Genomic DNA, 19128 nt, shown 5'->3' with positions numbered 1-19128 from the left:
AGCAGCTCTTCCTTTCCTTCTAAACCCACTCTGACACAATGAAGAAACTTCCACGTCCTTCCAAGGGCCTCAGGATTCACATCCTCACTTCTACCTGAACTGCAAGTGGCGCTGATGGTGATGCAGGTGACAGCATGGCGTGATTAGCTGCTCTTCTCTTCCCCAGGCACAGGCTGATCATTGCAGGCACAACCTGTGAAGTTCTGGGCATTTGATCATGGTGCCAGTGTCTTTACAAAGGAAAAGACAAAGCTTGCAACCCAAGACCAAAAACCAGAACAACTCCACAACTCCTTACCTGCTAGCACAGTCAGGCTTAAAAAAAAAAAATAGAGATGGGGGGAGAAAGAATATTATTTTATTAATAGAAATGGATAGGAAAACCAACTTGGTTTATGCCATGTTCAAGAAGCCTGAGATAATTAAAAAGCAGCAAATTTAACAAACTATTGGATCTCCTATTAGACTCCTTGCACTGATGGCTGGTGGTCATCTTCATTGTTTTACTACCAACAATTTGGTATATCTTAAATAGTTTCCCTTGCTTCTGCTGGCGAAATTGTGAATTCCACTGAGTCCTGAATGCCAGGCCACCAAACACGTGCTTTTAATAGTCATGGGTTGCAGACCTACCTATCTACTTTCTTTCCCACAAAGATAAGCTAAATTATGCTACTTGTTTGTATCTATACATCTACTTGATGGGTTGTGCTTTTTCCTCCAAACCTGGGTTCTTAGAGGTTTTTTTTTCTTTTCTTCCTAACAAAGGACACTGAATGTTCCTATAGGTCTCTGACACAGTTGATACCTATGACCAAATTAGGGTTTCTGTGGGGTACAGTTTGCACAACCTTTTTAACCCAGAGGCTTATAGTCCTAATAAACAGAGCTAAGCAGATTTGCACAATGCACAGGAAAAGCACTAGGACCTCAATCTTCTGATGGAACATATGTAAGTAATTAAGAAAAAATAATTGCATACTTGAGAAGGTGGACTCACCAAGCAGTTGTTGAACTATAAAAATGCTGTAAGTGTAGTCAGTTTCTTTTTTTAATTATTCAGGAATGTTGTTTATGTTATCATAAAAAAAAGAAGAGGTGAGAAAATATATTCGGCAATTTTTGGTTTTTCCTCATTTGAGCAGATGGCGATCCGTAGTTCAAAATTTGTAACTCAAATTATTTCACATTTTTATTAATCAGTACAATATGTTTTTAAAACAACAAACTGCACTTACAAATATCAGTGTAAGTCCCCCCATTTGCCTAGTTCCCTCAGAGAGCAGTTTGAGGATTAGAGATTTTGTTAGCAATATTGGAAAACAGGGCATTCTAGTTCAGAATTTCAATAGTAATTATTTTTATCCCAATGTTCAACATATCTCATGTAGGGAAGGGGAGCTGTTGAAAATAGTACAGAAAATTGCAATGGGGAACTGTAAAAAGCTGGGAGAATCTGTTTCAAGATGTTTGCTTTTTTGGTAGAACAAAAAGTGCATTTTGTTAGAGACAAATATTTTTGTGATAAAAAACATTTTATATGAAGTGTAGATTGGACTTTTAATATAAAAAAGAAATGTTAAGCCATTCTATTTTAAGCAGGTTTGGCGTCTTAGAATGAAAGCTGTTAGAACTGCATATATTGGAATGTTCTCACAACTGTTGTCGTCCTATGTTCCTCTCCAAACCTGTTAAATTACATGAGTGTAGAAATAAGGGAGTCTTTTTATTATTATTAATTGACACTCATTTTTAGCTGGCATGTGCTGGCAGGTCTTTCTAGGCAAACCTCAGACCATGCAAGGCAGAGCTTCAATCTGAAAGTTTGGTGAGTTTTCTAAAGCTCTGTAATATGGAAGCTAGGAAGTGTAATATTAAAGTGATAAACATCTTATATTCAGTGTAATTCACAGTTTCTTTCATTCTTTTTACTATCTATAGACCTAAATCAAAACAAATTCCATAAAAGAGGGGGTTATTTTCAAGCACATTTTCCTTCAGAGAGCTCTTGAATATTTTATCATATCTATTTCTTTACATATGCTATACATTTCTAGATCCCTGTTGAACAAAATTCAAGGTGATGATAAAAAAAAAAAAACAACAACAGCAAGAAGAACCAAATAAACCACAAGAGTATGACATTAGGATTCCTAGGAGATATAAAGTTAGCCTTTGTAAATGAAATAAACTTTGTTTTGGCAATTAAGGAATACACAGGGATATTAAGTCAAAGAACAATATGTCTGAACTATTAAATGGTTTTTTTCTGGAGGTTATTAAAAATGTATTTCAAATTACCAGAATGGCAAGAAAAAATAAAAAATAATAACTTAAAAATGGCTACATTTTCCTTTGCTCTTGAGAAGGTATATTAGATTTCATGTGATGTGATTTTCAAGTGGAGTATTCCCAGGACCAAATACCCACTTTAGGATGTGTCAGCCTTTCCCCCCTCCCCAGGAGTGAGACCTTTTGAGCTGTCACTGTTACAAACTGTGGCGAGGCGAGCTTCGACTGTCATCTGGCAGTGGGGTACATGGATTTTCTGAGTGTCCAGTTATGAGAACCTCGGGATCTTGAGAAGCTCTTCCCAAGGTCAAACAAAAACCAGATCCAGATCACCGTGCCGGCCAGGATCAAACGGGGGCAGGAAGTATAAGCTTCTGATGTGAGCAGGGAATCTGGTGTGTGAACAGTGGTCTGGGTCCTCAAATGGTTAATTTCTCCAGGCTGTCATATTGCATAAACAGATCCTCCTTTAATAAAATTAATTAGGTTCTGAGCTTTATAGGGTGATGCCCACTGACCCTTTACATGCCTATTGTTCCCAGATCCAAGAGGAAGAAAGAGAGGTGGCCCAGTGGGCAAGAGAGGGACCCAAGCTGAAAGATTAGAAATCTTAAGTGGGAGCTGAGAGGGGGTGGAAGAAGCTAGATAGTGTTTGCTTCTGATTGGAATTATCAAGGAAAGAAGGAAAGAAGGAAGGAAGGAAGGAAGGAAGGAAGGAAAGAAAGAAAGAAAGAAAGAAAGAAAGAAAGAAAGAAAGAAAGAAAAAGAAAAGGGAAGGAAGGAAGGAGAAAACCATCAAAAATCTAAAGGCAAAAACAAACAAATAACTCCCACCTCTACCACCAACAGCGTGCTGGTGGGGTTTTGTTAATTTCGCTTTTTTGTACGCGCTATGAAATCCAGGCTACATTGAGATCCTGAGCCACACATTCAGAGTCATTGCAGATTGCGAGGACGCGCAGCTTTAGTTCAAAAAAGACCCGAGGCACAGGGGCAGGGTTAGGTGGAGGGCACCGGGGGACCCGCCAAAGCAAAGCGGGAGCCTGCAAGTCCGCAGGGATTCGCGCTCCCTCCCGCTTAGCCACCCAGAGCTACCCAGGGCATTCTGGACGCAAGTTGCTTCTGATATTCATTTAACTTTGCTGAGGCAAACTCTTCAGTTGGGAGCGGGGGCTAGTGAAGGGAAAGCGAAATGAGGACGGTGATTTTTAAAAACATTTTAAATCACAAGAAGCTTGAGGTCCGGGTCAGTCCTGGGCATTACATGGGCGCATCACCGGCGCCTCCTGCCATAGAAAATCCGAGCACTAGAGCTAATCCTGCCCGATTTTGTGAGGAAGATTTCTGAAAGGGAAAGAAAACAAGATGGGGAGGGGGACTCTTATCGGCGACCGGATGTTTCCAATTACAGAGGAGCCAGGGAACAGAAAGTGGCAGGGGGTGTGGGGACGGGGACGGGTTGGAAAGATGGGGCAAGATTTGGAGAAGGTGTAGACTGAAGATGGGAAGAGACATGGCAAGGAAAACTGCAAGAAATGATGCTTCTGTGAGGCGCAGAGGAAAATAGGAAAATGAAGCAGAACTAGAAAAATGACAAAGTGTTGAGTACTGATTTATTGCAGAAGCCTCTGGTCATTTCCATATATTGAAATGCGCCCAAGCGGCCAGTCAGTCAATTTCTTTTGAGCTGCGGCCGCCGCTGCCCACGGGCTGCCCACGTGACTCCCCTCAGCCTCTTTACCCCTGATACAGAGAGAAGAGGAGCAAAGAAAGAGAGTGCGTGTGCAGGGGGCGTTTGTGTACTCTAGTGGGTGATTTGGAGAGGGAGATATTTGTGTGGGTCTCAGGGAGAGGGGGATATGGCCCAGGGCAGGGAGAGGTGGGTTCCAGGCTCCATTCCAGTGTTACAGTGTTACATCGTAATCTCTCTCTCTCTCTCTCTCTCTCTCTCTCTCTCTGTGTGTGTGTCTCTCTCCCTCTTCTTCCTGCCTCTCTTATCCTCTTTATCTCTCGCTTCTTAATGGTTTACAAAGAGGACAGAATAAGGAGACAGAAAAACCGGTCTGTCTCTAAATACGTAATGGGGATGGCAGCGGAGATATTGGGTAATTGAGTCAGATTTGATTTTGGTGTCTTTGATACTCTTCGTTGCTTTGGTAGATTTTTTTTTCCTTAAAGAAAAGCACACGCGCGCGCGCGCGCGCACACACACACACACACACGCAGACGCACGCGCTCACACACACACACATCCTAGATAAAAGCCAGTGAGTTGTTAAAAATGAATTTGCAGCATTAGAGCTGTTAGCATCATTCAGCAAGCAGCAAGCTTGATAATTTCCAGGTGTTGGGGAAAGCCGTTGTCCAGGAGCTCTCACAGAGCTTATAAATCCCTCTTGGGAGGGAGGAAAAAAATCTTTGGAGGTGAATGAAATATCAAATCACAAGACTTCTATGTAGATTTATGATTGCATAAGAGGCTTGATCATTTCCATATACTGAAATGTGCCGTCCTCCTGAGTCTGCCCAGCCCTTCCAGGAGACGAAGAGCTCCGTTCTGCCTTGATCAATGTTGACTATGAAGCAAGCGAGGGCGGGGGCGCGGGTTGGAAAGCGGGCTGGCACCAGATGGAGCGGGGTCTCGGGAAAGGTCAAGGTTAGCCCAGGCTGCTATGGAGTCGGTAGCAGCCTCACAGATAGATCTCTGCCTCGAAGGCACCCACTGGGGCTTCTCAAAATCAAATCTAATAGAAAAGGCAGTCACAGAATGAAATCGCTTCATCTGAATGCTAAAATTGTTATTAGGCTACATTAGAGAGATATCAGGCACGTGGTTACCAAAAAAGGGAGCATGCCTAGCAGTTTGTGTCTGAAAGAAAAGCTATGAATATGTTGATAACATCAGTAATGGGCAAGTAGAAGAGATGGATATCTCTTTTTTTTTTTTTTTGTCTGAGGGCCAGATTAACATATTAAATGAACATTTTCCCCCTTTTGTGGCAGGACCACCTATACTTCAAACTGCTCAGAATTCTTTGGAGAAGTGTGTGTGTGTGTGTGTGTGTGTGTGTGTGAGAAAAATCTTTAGATCCAGAAATAAGTGATCCAATTGATCCAGAAGTTTGACTTACTCAAGGAATTCAATTTTTTTTTTGTTTTTTTGTTTTTGTTTTCTGGATGTGTGCCTTTGAAAATTTATACCTCGGCTGACATTGCCATGACAATCCATCTTTCTGGCTTTGACAGATATGTCAAAGAGGACTTTCTCCTTTTCTTCTTCTTCCCCCTCCTCCTTTTCCACTTGCATTCTTTTTAGAGACAGAACTGCTTCTGGAGAAAATTTCATTTCACAGGCAAACCTTAGCCTAGGAAAAAGCCTGGGACCAGCCGGTTTGGGTAGCCACACTAGCATTTTTCAGACAGTCTCTCTTCCCAATTATCATAATGAAACCCACATTAGCTGTTTTTAACCTAAAACACCGCCATATCTTAAAGAAGGATTTAGTCTTGTAAAATAAATGTGGGCTACACTAGATTAAACATGATGACTGCACTCCAAGGGTTAATAAATTTAGAATTAACAGATCATCCCAGCTTGATACAGCTACTATAGATGATTTAATATGCAGCCTAAGCAGGTTGACAGTCAGCTCACAGATGCAGATAAGATCAAACAGTCTCTTGATTCAATAGATTGAATGGTTGTGGTGAGAGTCTAGAAGGTGAGTGACAGAACATATATGGCAGGGGTTCTGGCAAAGAGGAGCTTTGACTCCCAACTGCTGTTTTGTGCACTGCTTTTCTTTTTCTAGCAGTTCACTTTCTTCAGCAATACAACTCAGAATGGGGCTTTAAAAATCCCCCTTATGGTATGGAGTATGGGTGCTCGTTTAAGTCTAGAGTAAGGGAAAGATGGGACCTTTACTATCAAGACCTATTTCTAATTAGTGCTGCTGGGTAAATAGCAGCCACCACTTTCTCACCACCTCTCACTTCATGGGCTTTCAGGTCAGAGCTCAACAGACAGGACACGAGATTTCTGGGTGATGCAGATAAAGGCAGGCTTGTTGCTGAAATGAGACAGGTAATTTCCTCAGTCCCCTACTTTGCTCTAGCTGTGAAGATCTGAATATGGAAACAAGATGCAGAGCTAAGATGAAATTCAAACTCCAGTATACAGCCACCGCAAAGTGTTTACATTCAGAGAGAGAGTGCACTGTTCTGAAACTAATGCTAAAAAATAGCAAAACTAGGGGGTTTGGAGCATTGAGGTAGAAAGTGAGGGGAGGCCAACAGAAAAAGTTAAAGAGGATCAGTCTTCAAAGCTTGCTTTGGTGGCTGCAATCTAGAGTTTATAATGTCTCCCAAACTGAGCCTTTTGGTGGTCTTAATTTCTTTTTATCTGTCCTAAATCTAGTATTTAAACAAGAAGACAAAAAACAGTTTTTGTAGAAGTGTATGTGATTTAATATGATAGACAAGTTTATAACAGTTTTTATGATTTGATCAAGAGCAAAGGCTCCTCCTAAACCCATTAGATTCTGTCATGTGAATATATATTCAGGCAATTTAAAAATGCATATTATGTATTCAATAGACCGTCACAGGTCTGAATTGTATCATGTTATTCTGTTCTATCAGTCCCCTCCCAAGTCTTACTATGAAAATCTGTAATAAAGTGACTATGGAGCTACAGTAATCTGTTTTCCAATGTTCCTAACTTAGCTATTTCATGTATTTATTTTACTTCATTTTATTTTGAATATCAAAATGTCCAGTCCAAACTATGAGCTAGTAGCCCACAAAAATTTCCTTTAATAAATAAAGCCATTTAAAACTGTGTAATAGAGCTGGTGATTTAGCTCAGTGGTTCCAGCACCAGCCTCATAAGCACAAGGAACCAAGTTTGATACCCAAAACAAACAAAAAAACCCTGTATAATAGCTGTATACACCATTAACACTAACTTTTCTTTTTTGCTATAATGTCCTAGTGGGTTGCAGGATATTCTTCTAATTTATAATTTATTTATTTATTTAGGTACTAGGGATTGAACTCAGGTCCTCGTACTTGCAAGGCAGGCCTGGTGCCTCTGAGTTAAATTCCTGGCCCACCAATTTACTATCATTAGATAACCTCTAAGAAATTTTTCACTTTTATTCTTTGAAAATGCTGTATTGGATTTTGATGAAGTGTGTGTGCGTGTGTGTGTGTGTCTGAGAACATTTGTCTCTATGCAACCTGGCTATAAAAAGGTTTTGAGATAAAAGCAAATTTATCCAAATTTTAGACTGGGAAAGTATTAAAAATGAAATTGTGGCTGGCAGAAGGAACTCTGAACTGACAGTACATGGCTGTTCCAGGAGCAGGGGCAGTGGGCATTTATTTCACATATTAACCAGACCTAAATGCTTCCGAATTTTATTCTCCCTTTCTTGGACAACCTGTGATTGCAGCAGGGGGCACCACCAACATGCGGATTACTCGATTACTCGGAAGGAGGCAGCTCCAGCTCTCTGGATTCCCTTACTACTTGGAGGCATAACCACTGAAAACAGTTATCTCTCAGAAATTTGCATATTTATGGTGCCTCCTGCAGGTTCCTGTGATTGCTTTACAGTCAGGAAAGGTAACAGAAAATATATATCCGCCTTTAAAACATGAAAAAGGATCATATAGGAACACTGACTCTAATAGGAGACTAATCCTTGCAAAGTCCGTAGGATGAAATTTGTTTCCTGAACAGTTTTGTTTTGGTTTTGTTTTAGGATTTGAAGGGAATATTTTGGAAGTTATAGACTAAGTCTCTGATTCCTTAAAAAGAGATACAGGGAAATAGTTAATGTTTTGGAAAAAATTTAGCACAGATTTACTTATTCATTGAATGACTACTTCTAAAGGACAGAAAATTTCTTACAGGCAAGAAACAGCCACCCAATAATATATCATTCAAAAGCCCAGTGCCATGGCACATATATTGTTTTCGTCCCTGTCATAAGCAATGAACAAATGTGCAGTATACCTTTGGGTATAAAAGTTAATTAGGTCTCAGAAGAGAATAGTTTCATTTTTATTGGCTCTGAGTTCCAAGGATACCTTTGAAACACCTTCTCTTCCAGCCCTTTGTGACCTTCTTTGTGGAAGCTGTACATGGTCCAAGCACTCAGGCTTGTTGGATTCTGGATGCTAGATTTTTGTTACTTTGTTTGCTCTCTCAGAGAGCATTTTACCAGAGTAAGCATCATAATTGACATTACCCCCAGAAAAAAATCTAATCTTATTTCCACCTCATGACCAACATGCAGTTAAAGTGCTGTTTTATCAGGGGTTTTAGTTCAGTGAGAGATTTCATATACTCTTTAGTTGGCAATACCTGAACACAGAAATATTCAGGCAAGACAGAGGCTGAAGCTCCAATTCCAAGTCATCCTGTTTCTGTGTATCTTCATCAGACCCTCATCCTTATTTTATTACAAGTCCGTCGTACTTTATTTCCTTTCTTAGAAGTCCAGTGAATAGTATTCACGGGACTGCTATCAGCAATCATCAGCAAACATCCTTAGTGATCGTGGAATTCTACATACACGGCTTCCTCTGTATCTCACTCTTTCTATGGGAATGCCTATCAAAATCTAGAGGATAAAAATAGTTTTTCCTGCAATTAGGCTTTATGTAATAAAGACACTGTGTAGTAAAAGTAATATGTGCTATCAATAACATGGAGTGACATAAATGCCCAAACTGTGAGCAGAGAATTCTCTTATCACATGGTGTGCATACTTGTATACTACCTTTCAATGCAACATTAGGTGATATATCTGTTTGTTATTCTGGCTGGGGAAATTCTCATTAAAATAATGACTGCCATCGTCTTATTTCAGTGCAAGTTTACCCACAACATTTAGGCATTTGATATTCTGTTGAAAAAAAATGTATGCTCCATGATTTATATTTATTTTCTTGCTGCTGGTCAATCTGTCATCCCTAAAAATTTAAGTGAAGATACCAACTGAAGTCAGAAGCTCTTTTGTCCCTTTTAGCAAAAAATTCCTTCCTTCTAGAATATCTAAAAATTGGAAGTAATGAATCACAATTTGTTAGCATTGTTATAGATGTATTAATTTTGGATGTTGCTACAAATCAAATATCACGTCAGTCTTCCTGAGGGTAAAATAGCTGAAAACAAAAGCCTGGACTCAACATTTAAATTTCTTTCTTTGTCACATTTATTTTGAGAGATCAAAATCCTTACATGTGAGGATCAGTGAAAATAAAACAATCCATCTTGGAATTCTAAAGACAATGCTAAAGCTAAAGTCATATTAATTTTTAAAAAAGATATAGTTCTTTTTTGGTTTGAGGCTGTTTCTCAGTTGATTTATTTTTGCTAAAATAAAAACAAACAAACAAACAAACAGGGGGTTGCACCTCCCCATTCAGGCATTCGTTCAGGAGAGGAGACTTGTAAACTTATGTTTCAAATAAGCTTATTTTAGATTTTTTACAGCCTTTAAGTCAACACAGCCCAGCGATCTATACCCTCAAACAAAACCTCTTTATATGTTTAATATTCAAATATTTAATAAATATTCTTTCCCTAGTATATTTACAATAAGGAGCTGAGTTTATTTTGAAAATCCATTGACTTCATATTTTCTCTACAAATTAAGCTCTGAGTTCAACATTCAGTATATTGAGAAGAATATTTTTTATCTATCATCTTTGAAGAGCGTGTACTTAAAGTTCCTTTGCTCTCTGAACCAGGGCATATAGAGTGGTGCCAGTGTAAGGCTCTGTGAGCTTCACCTCAGAGAACCACCTCTGGTTCTCAAATAAGAACCAGCTAGAACAGGCCTTGACATTTAAATAGGATAGTACCTGGAGAAGCAGGGTCCAAAATTTATCTCTCATAGTTACCCTGTATTAAGATGCAGTAGGAATTTGTCTGCTTGAATATTTTATTGCATTTCAAAATCTGAGAATAGAGAATAACAAAAAGGGCATTTCATCTATGATAGGAATTTTTGAATTCCTTGGACTCTTAGGTGGTTTCATTTGTAAGTTTGCATTCATGTTCCAGATATTTTTCTGAGGCCCTATTCTGTGCTGGGCGGGGGGAAGAAGAAAATTGCACAGGCTGTCAGAAGTATTAAATACACCTTAAAACTAGAGTGATGTCGTAGTTTTTAGGACATGAGTTATTATATGAAATATATAGAGAGACATGCAATTGTCTCTTCCTGATGCACATGGATATATAGAATAATATATAGATTAGACAGCAGCAGTGCAAATGCTGAATACTTTTCAACTATTTAAAAGATGAAATAATATAATTTTTCACTAGGTAAATATTTAATTTAGCCATAAGTAGACCCAGATATCTGTTGTCTTTTTCACAGGCAGCAGCAACTGAAAGTGCATTTGTGGACTCAGTGCTTATTTCAATCATGTATTAAATACCTATTACATGTTAGGGAATTGAAACAATGCTATAATTTTAAGTATAGTATAATGCATTCACAGATGCATGCTAGGAATAGTCTATAATATTGTCTACAAAACAAATGTTACTACAGTGTTCATTTTTTTGCGAGAAACTAGTTAGGCTATTTGATGACATCATAAGAACTATGAAAATAACACATTATCATAGCTATCCATGATCAGACCTCATTATTTACCACTTTATTTCTTAAAAACCAAATTCTTTTCACAAAAAGTAAAAATCTGGTATCAGAAGTGACCAGAATGGTGTTGTCTCACACAGATTCTTGTAATAGAGGGTTAAAGCTGTTCAAATCAGCAGTATGAAACTAAGACCATACTAAGCAAGGCTGCCAGGGTGCATTTGTATGGCTTTAGCATGTGTGGCTAGTGAACTTCATGTGACTTGCTTGTATCTATGTATGTATGAGTTGGTGCCTTAAAGATTGAAAAGCATCCAAAAGTAGAGACCATGGCTCATGTTTGCTCAGTAAAGAAAGAAAGAATAACAACCCTTAGGTTCTTAAATTTATGGGAAGCTGGAGGTTTAGATAACTGAACTTGTGCAAGGAATTTTTTTTAAAGAGAAAGAAAATAAACAAATGATTACACAGCCAGGAATGGGAAAATAAAGAGGTTTATTTATTCTTTCTTAATCTGCCAATAAAGATGATAAAAGGGTAGGTATTTTTTTTTTTTAAACCAGGAGAGTTCCCTTTACTGAATTTGGTAGGGGGAAATCTGACAGCTATCAGGAAAAAAGGTACCTTAAATTCTAGAAAAGAGACCAGAATAGCTCCAGCTATTTGGTGGGAATAATGACATGCATCTAGACTGGTTGTAGGGCTAGACATGTGTGGGGTTTATGAAAAACTGGCAGAGAAGGAACTTGAGTCTGGTGACACGTTTAGAAGACTGCTTCCCTTTTGTCACACAGCTAATTCCAGAGAAGACCAACTAAAGCTAGTGTGAAGTGAGAATGATCAAAGCCTTATGGTACTCGATGGTTTGATTTGGCAGTCTGATTGCAGGCAGGGAGAGTGGAGAAAAGGAATTGCTCCTCCTCTGGAAGTGAGAAGGTTCCTAAACAAGGATGTGGTTGCTCACAGCTCTTGGGAGGGGGTCATTCTGCGTGAAGTCAGCTGTCTTCTGGACTGCCAGCAGCACCCAGCCAAGGTCACCTCTTGGTGATGGGTACACAGCCGCATGCATCTTAAAACTTCACTTTAATTCATCCTCCATCTGATATTTTCAGAGTGACTTTTCCAAAGCAACAAGAATCGGAGAAGCAAGGGTTTGAACTTCTTACTTTACCCCATCTGTTATCTTATTTCTACTGCATTCTTGGACATGCCAACTAGAAATGCCACCACTGCCACCACCATCACCATCACTGTGACCTCCATCATTGCTGCCACTACGACTGCTGCCTCACCACGCTGCCATCTCCACTGCCATTGCTGCTGCTGCCACCACCATTCTCATCCCTGCCCTCAATTTAGACCACCATCACCTTTGTTTTTTCATGTGCAGAATCAGCGTCAGCCATATCATTAAATAAGCAAGCCCTGTTGATGAGCATTCTCGGGGCAGGGGGAAAATGGGCTAATTACAGTTTATGGTGGTGATATACCAGGTACAAACTTCAGAACCCTGGTTCATTAGATAACCCAAGGTAAATTCCTCATCAATCTGTCAAGCAGTCCTGGGCCAGTTCATTGCTGACTGCACTGAGTTAGCTGTTGTTTTCCAAACAAAAATCAAATGATACCCAGAAATCTACCATATTTATATAATACAAAGCGAATACTATCTCTTTACATCTGCACATGCACCTCTACTGCAGCACTGTGCATAATAGCCAAGACACAAAATCAACCTAGGGTGTCCATGGACATATAAATTGACAAAGAAAATGCAGTGTTTATACACAATGGAATATTATATGGCCATAAAAAGAATGAAATTCTGTCATTTGTAGGAACTGGAGGACATTATAAGAGAAAAAAACCAGCCATACAAGACAATACCGCATCGTCTCACCGAACTGTGCAAGCAGTATAATGGGTCTCAAAGTGTCTGGCAAGAGTGTGGGAGAGTGGAATGGAAAGAGCGTGGTTAACGAGTACGGTTGGATAGGGGAGTAACTTTTAACATTATTTAGCAGAGTAGGATAACAGTGGCTAGTAACTAATTAAAATTTTCAAAAAAGATACTGGAGAGAATTTTTAATGTTTCTAACACAAAGAAATGTATTTGTAAGAGTGTTAGATCTATCAATTACCCTGCTGATCATTACACATTGTATACATGTATCAAAATACGACATTTTACCCATAAATATGTATAATTACTGTGTATTAGTTAAAATTCTCTTTTATGCTCACAATACAGTTTCTAAAAGAGACAAAGAAGTTTTTTTCTTTTTGGTAAATGATACTTTTCATCAGAATATAACACAGAAAGTGACATTTCTTGGTATATACTCTTGCTTCTTTTTGTTTTTGGTGGCACTGGGAGTTGAATCCAGGGCCTTCATACTGAGTTACATCCGGTTCTATTTTTTATTTTGAGACAGGCTCTTGCTAAGTTGCTGAGTTGCCCAGGTGGGACTTGAACTTGTGGTCCTCCTGCCCCGTCTCCTCACATACTCGGAATATAGGAATCTAGGTTTGTACCATCTTGGCCAGCTACTCTTGAAAAATATGTATAATAAATATATAATAAAAACTTATAAGAATAGCCAAGAATCTTGTCCAAATAAAGGACTAACTGCCTATAAAATTTCCTTTTAGACAGTGAAGTCATAGCTAGGAAAAGTTGGCCATAAGACCATCTGAAAGCTCTGAAAATTATTTCTGCAATCCTGGGGGAGGTTGGGGGGGCAGAGAGAGAGAGAGAGAGAGAGAGAGAGAAAGAGAGAGATATCAAAATCTTCCACAGCTGAGTTATTTTGCCTTTTATAAAACAACTTCACATCTGGACTGATAACTTGAATTCCACCCAGTGCCATTTAAATAGCCCAAGTTATAAACCTCTTAAACTTGGGGTTTATAATAGAAACACTGACAGACCCTTAACTATAGTGCCTCTATAGTAATGAAAGCACAACTATTTCATTATAGCAATGTCTGGCGAGGCTGCTATAATTAAGAGTCTGTCAGCGTTTCCATTATAAACCCAAATTTTAAGAGGTTTTTAACTCACATTGTTTTAAATCACATTGGGCTGAAACTTGCTGTACAAAATGTCAGACCAGATGTGTGTGTGTGTGTGTGTGTGTGTGTGTGTGTGTGTGTGTGTGTTGCTTTCCCTGTTATTTACAAAAAAAAAAAAAGACAAATAGGTGAAGGTTGTTTTTAAGATTGGGTGCTAAAAACATGTATTGAAAAATTATCCTCTTGCTAAAAAGCAAAATATTCTTGGGAGGGGCACAGGGAATAAAGTTCAAAATATCTTTTATTTTTGGTTGTTTTGATTGAATTTTTTCCCTTTAGAAGTGCTCTTATTTGGGAAAGCAGATTTGCACATATCCAGAAAGCAATGTTAAAAAAAAATGAATCATTTGATCCTGAGTTCTTGTTACTGGCTTATTTGGAAGATAAGTGATAATGTAGGCTACTGGAGGAGATGCAAATATCTTGCTTTGTACTGTTAATTGTTCAGCTGCTCTTATATTTGGGATAATCTTGTTTGAGCTCCCTGCCCTTGGTGGGAATCACTTTTAGGTTGAAATGTGCCATCACAGTAGGGTTGCCTGATCAAAGCCTTACTGGTTTCTGGGGAAATGAATACAATTTGGATGGTTATGCTTTATGAATGTGGTGATAGGATTTATTAGTTCATTCACTCAAGGAGCATTTAATGAGCATGTACTGTGTGCACAGCCCTGCACTATAGTGTTCAGTACATTCACTGGGCTGACAGCATTGCCCAGCATCTTTGTCTTTGATGTCAATGTTAGGAAGCTAAATTAAGTATCCATCAGGAAATATCTAACCAGATTTCCATGTCCTTTCCAAAAGGCCTCTGCTACTGCTCCGCACTTCCCATGTGATATTGACTCAGCACACAGCAGCCTGGTCTAGAGGCAAGTAATTCAACTTTCTTCCTTTCATCCAGTTCTCTTTTCTTTTGAATGGGTCTGCCCAGGTCTGAAGCAGCCCACCAACCCTCTAAGGGCCCAGGACAACTCTGGACTGGCTCATGGTTCTCCCAGGAACCCCCCTGGCAGAAGTCTGTGTCTTTGCAAAAGGTGTAGACACTGCCCCCTCTAGGGGCCTCCTCCCTCCCAGGCTGTAGGTCACCCAGGGAGCAGAGGAGGAAGAAGCCCATCCCTTCCTCAAACAGAGCCTCTCACCCTTTTAAATTAATTTTCCATTGTCTAACAACACCCTAGTACCACCCCAACAGCCCAGATTCAAAACCTAAGCCAAACATAAAATCCAAACCTGAGTTTTATTTTTATGAAAATGTCTGCCCATCCTCTATTTTCTGGTCTGTGGATTAGGGGAAAAATAATGGAAAGAAAGAAAAGAAAAGAAAAGAAAAAAAGATGAAGTAAAAAGCAAGGTGGGACTGACTGTATTTTTAGCCATTCATTTATTTGTCTTTAAGTCTATAAAAGTCCCCCTAAAGGCAGACAGTGAATATTTTATTTTAATCTTGTAGTTTCCATCGAGATAGGCCTTTTAACCCTTCATCCTCCAGCTCAGCCCGAGTCCCCGCCCAGGCGATCCTTGAACGAGGGCTGGGACTGTACTAAGACTCTTTCTTCGAGTTGTTTGTTGACCACATTCACGTTCAGAGCCCTAGAGCTAAAAGCATTTTACACCATAAAATAAAAGCACTGTCTTTTTTCTAAAAGGTTACGTCTGGAGGCCATGCGGCTCATACTTCATACCGAAAACTACTGAAAGGGCTATGAAATCCTCTATGATTTACACTCTCTGACTGCATTAGGGTATAGATCTACTCGACTCTAAAAATACGGTGGGTTTCTAACCGACGTGAATATATGTGCATTATTTCAGAAAGTCTGTTAGAAAACTTGTCAACGCATTATAAAGCATAAACCAGGGCTTGGCTATTAAGTACGGAGATCAGAGGCATAATATATACTGCAGGAGGTACTGGGGAGTCTTCTCTTCGGGCGGGATAGAGAGAGGGAGGAGGAGGGGAGGGGTCGCCTGCTGGCCTAGAGTTTACGGGCAGTGTCGTCACCAGAGGGTTGGGAAAGAGCCCTCCGAGCGTAATTACCCTCTCCAAAAGAGCGGCGAAGGTTCCCCAGCCCCAAACGAAGTTAACTGACCGGCCAGAAAATAATTTCAACGTTGTCATAATTTATTACTTTCTAAAAGCCACTCCTGGAAAGGTAAATATACTTATTGTATATCCAAGTGTGCGCGTTCAAAGTGATCTTTCACCCCCCTCTGCAAAACCACCTGCATCATCAATCAATACTTATGTAATATTTTTAAATCTCCTAAAGCAGCACATTTTTACTTCTTTAAACACAAGGTACGAGCCCGTCCCCTCCCCCACTTTGGGGCTCTGGAGTGAGCCTCAGGCGGCGAAGAGGAGGGGGCGTCGCCGGTACCGGAGCGCGAGGGACTCGCGAGGGGGGTCGGCCGGAGGAGCGGTCAGATGCCGACGCACAGACCTGGCTTCTCGGACCGGGGGAAACCTGGCCGGGGGAGGGGCGGGAGCGGAGGGCAGTTACTTCACCCTGGGCATTTTATGGTGGTGAAATTAAATAGATGTTAATGGTAGAAACGTCCCTGCTTACCTCTCCGTTGTCACCCAGCGAAAGCAGCTGCGATGCTGGCTTTTTAATGTTACGTTTTAAGATGTGGTTTTGGAAGGGACCCCCCTGGAATCTGAGACAAGTGCAACAGAATAGCAGACCTACTTGTAACTAAGTGCTTAATTTCCTATGATTTTTTAAAAAAGAAAATCAATAAAATGTTGCCAGTTATTTATTGGAAATAACCACAGATAGCGGCCCTGATAGGGTGCCGGTTTTAGAGAGCACACAATTGTGTAATGAATTGTAATTCAGAAGACTGTTAAATGTGAACCACAGAACCTTTCAGAGGTAATAAAGTCATTACTTTTTACACTACCGCCAACCCTGAAAAGCTTTATACACACCATTATATATAAATCACACACATACAGTATATATTTCCACAACACAATTCACCCATTTATATATCTTCTCTTTGTATGGACTTTTATGGATGGATGGGACCAAGATTCAGATTTGAAAAGCCAGGTTCAGAAAGAACCTGGCTCACCATTGTTACCTGAAGGGGGCTTTTATTTTTTTATTTATTTTTCGAAGGCCTCCTAGGAGCTCGTTCTTCTTCTCTCCTCCCCTTCCCTCCAGCGGGCCACCTCGAAGTCCAGCCTCCCCTCCTCCCTCCGCAGTGACATTCATTTAGTGGCTTCGCGGCTGGTTCAACAAGACAAAAAACAGACATTAGTGGAAGAGAGGTAGATGCTGACCTGCTCGGAAGAACTCAGTGAAAAGGGGAAATGGTGTCATGCACATGCTACTGAGCTTTACTGCAAGAGAATCTTCCTGCTACTTAAACAATTTGAGGTTCCCTCCCTAAACTGGAGGGAAACAATAACTTCAGCCATCACCAACACCACCACTCCCATTTACAAGAACCCGGTCCAGTCCACATCTCTCCCGATGTTGGGCATCAAAACCCTTTCCTCTTTAGAGGGCCCCGAAGCTTCGCCGAGCTAGGCAAGCCAGTTATTTCCTAATAGGTTCGAAACTTTCCTAAGAGGACGCAGGAATAAACAGCCGCTCGCCAGCGAAGCTGGGAGAAGAGGACTTGTGCAAGCCAAAGGCCCTGGCTTAAAACAATAAAGTCCCCCGCCGGGTGGGTGCATTTACAGAAATGACCCTCTCAAACTGAAGAGGGGTCTGAGGAGACGCGAAGGGAAGTGAAGCCGCTCAAAGAAGAGCGAGGGAAGGCTCCTGGCTCTGAGGACACAACTCACACGCCTCCACCTGCAGCTCGGGGTCTCGCGGGCCGGGGCCACCGGTGTCCACCCTGCACCCTCGCGCCGCCCTAGGACGCGAGTCCATTTCCTCTCCCCTCCCGGCCCTTCCTGATTTGGAATCGGAGCGCGATCTCCCCTGAGGCGGCGGCGGCGGCAGCGGCTGGGTGGTGTAGGCAGGCAGGGAGCCTGGGAGGCGGGAGACGCCGGGGGACTTTGCAAGCACGTTTCTGAATAAACTTTCCAATCGCAGGGGGTGCTGTTGCTGTACATTTACGTAAAACTGAAAGTATCCCACGCCAGAGTGAAGCCCGCTTTCTGACAGCGGTAGCGCGCGCGTGTGTGCGTGTGTGCATTAAAGAGACAGGGGTTTATTTCCAACAGGTCTCCCCCAATTTCCAGGGAGCGTCTGCAGAAAGGCGAGACGGGGCTGCTGGCTCTGGCTGGTGCGCCGTGGCCGCAGTCGCCCGAGGAGCGCGGCGCTGACCCGGGGCGGTCATCTAGCCACCGTGGCCTCCCCGCTGCTCCTGCGTGCCAGCCGCTCCCTGTCCTTTCCTCATTTTCTCTTTCCCCTGTACCAGTTGTGCTCTGCCCTTAAGAAACATTTCTTTGCATCCCTCCGTGTTTTTGCAGTTACTCTGGAACCGGAGGGGGTGTGTCCCTGTTTGGGACCCGGCCCAGGGACCTCCCGGGGCACAGGGATCGCGTTCCCAGGGACTGCCTGTGCTTTGTCCTCCGGCCCAGGGCCGCTCAGAGGTGGACGCCTTCGCGTCTCCCTCGCCCCGGGCCCCCGCGCTCCCCTCCCGGGGCTGGAAAGCGACCTGACTCTGGCTCCCGGGTCTTTAGGTCCTTATTCCTCCGCCCCTCTCTCCCGCTTCCTCTCTGCGACCCTTGGGAAGGAGGAACTAGGTGCTTTCAGTTGCATTCAGACCCAGTCGCTGGTTGGGGTGCTTAGCTCACCGATTGCTGGCTCGGACTTGGGGGCGCCCTCCTGGCCCTTGGGACCCAGCCTATCGGCCTCGATCCGACCCCCTCCCTGCAGGCCACCCAGGTCCTTGAGGCCCCGGTACTGCCTTTCCGGACCCGAAACCTCCAAACTTGGGCTGGATCCCTCTTCGCCGCGCGCTCCCGCCCGCCTTCCCATCGCTCGCTGAGTAGCTGTAACTTGGAGGTTCAGCTCTTAACTTCGGGTGATTTTTCTTTTCTTTCCTCTCCTTGGCAAAGTTTCCCGAGCGCTGCCGCGGGCTCGGGGCTTTCACTTCGGCCCCAGGCGTCCGCAGGCGGGGAGCGAGCGCGGGGAAGGCGGCAGCGGGAGGGGAAGTGGGTGTG

The sequence above is a fragment of the Fukomys damarensis genome, unplaced genomic scaffold (genome assembly GCF_012274545.1).
Source record: "Fukomys damarensis isolate Sample0158 unplaced genomic scaffold, DMR_v1.0_HiC HiC_scaffold_2, whole genome shotgun sequence".
NCBI classification, from domain to species: Eukaryota; Metazoa; Chordata; class Mammalia; order Rodentia; family Bathyergidae; genus Fukomys; species Fukomys damarensis.
The sequence above is the reverse complement of the archived record's forward strand: the minus strand, read 5'-3'. Positions refer to the sequence as shown.